Genomic DNA, 591 nt, shown 5'->3' with positions numbered 1-591 from the left:
TGATCAGAAGGTCAGCGGTTCGAATCCCTGTGACGGGGTGAGCTCCCGTTGCTTGGTCCCAGCTCCTTCCAACCTAGCAGTTCGAAAGCACGTCAAAATGCAAGTAGATAAATAGGAACCGTTACAGCGGGAAGGTAAACGGCGTTTCCATGTGCTGCTCTGGTTTGCCAGAAGCGGCTTTGTCATGCTGGCCACATGACCTGGAAGCTATACGCCGGCTCCCTTGGCCAATAATGCGAGATGAGCGCGCAACCCCAGAGTCGGTCACGACTGGACCTAATGGTCAGGGGTCCCTTTACCTTTACCTAAGTCCTAAGTAACTAACGCATCAGTAACTGTAACCTGTAAGGGTGACTTATCCCTTTGAACGGTGAGCCACAATATATTTTCCCAGCATCTCAGTCTGATTTGAACCAGTTTTGAGCTGAGTTATGCTGTGATTCGTACCCAACCCCTATCAGTTCAGAGTATAACTTATATTCAAGCTTAAGATCTTTGCAGCCTGCTAAAACGATCAACTCTCCAAACTTCAATGTAGGATATGGGTAAGACAATTCATTGCCTTGAATAAAAGTACAGTATTTTCAAACA

The sequence above is a fragment of the Zootoca vivipara genome, chromosome 8, assembly GCF_965207765.1.
Source record: "Zootoca vivipara chromosome 8, rZooViv2.hap1.1, whole genome shotgun sequence".
Taxonomy (NCBI): Eukaryota; Metazoa; Chordata; class Lepidosauria; order Squamata; family Lacertidae; genus Zootoca; species Zootoca vivipara.
The sequence above is the reverse complement of the archived record's forward strand: the minus strand, read 5'-3'. Positions refer to the sequence as shown.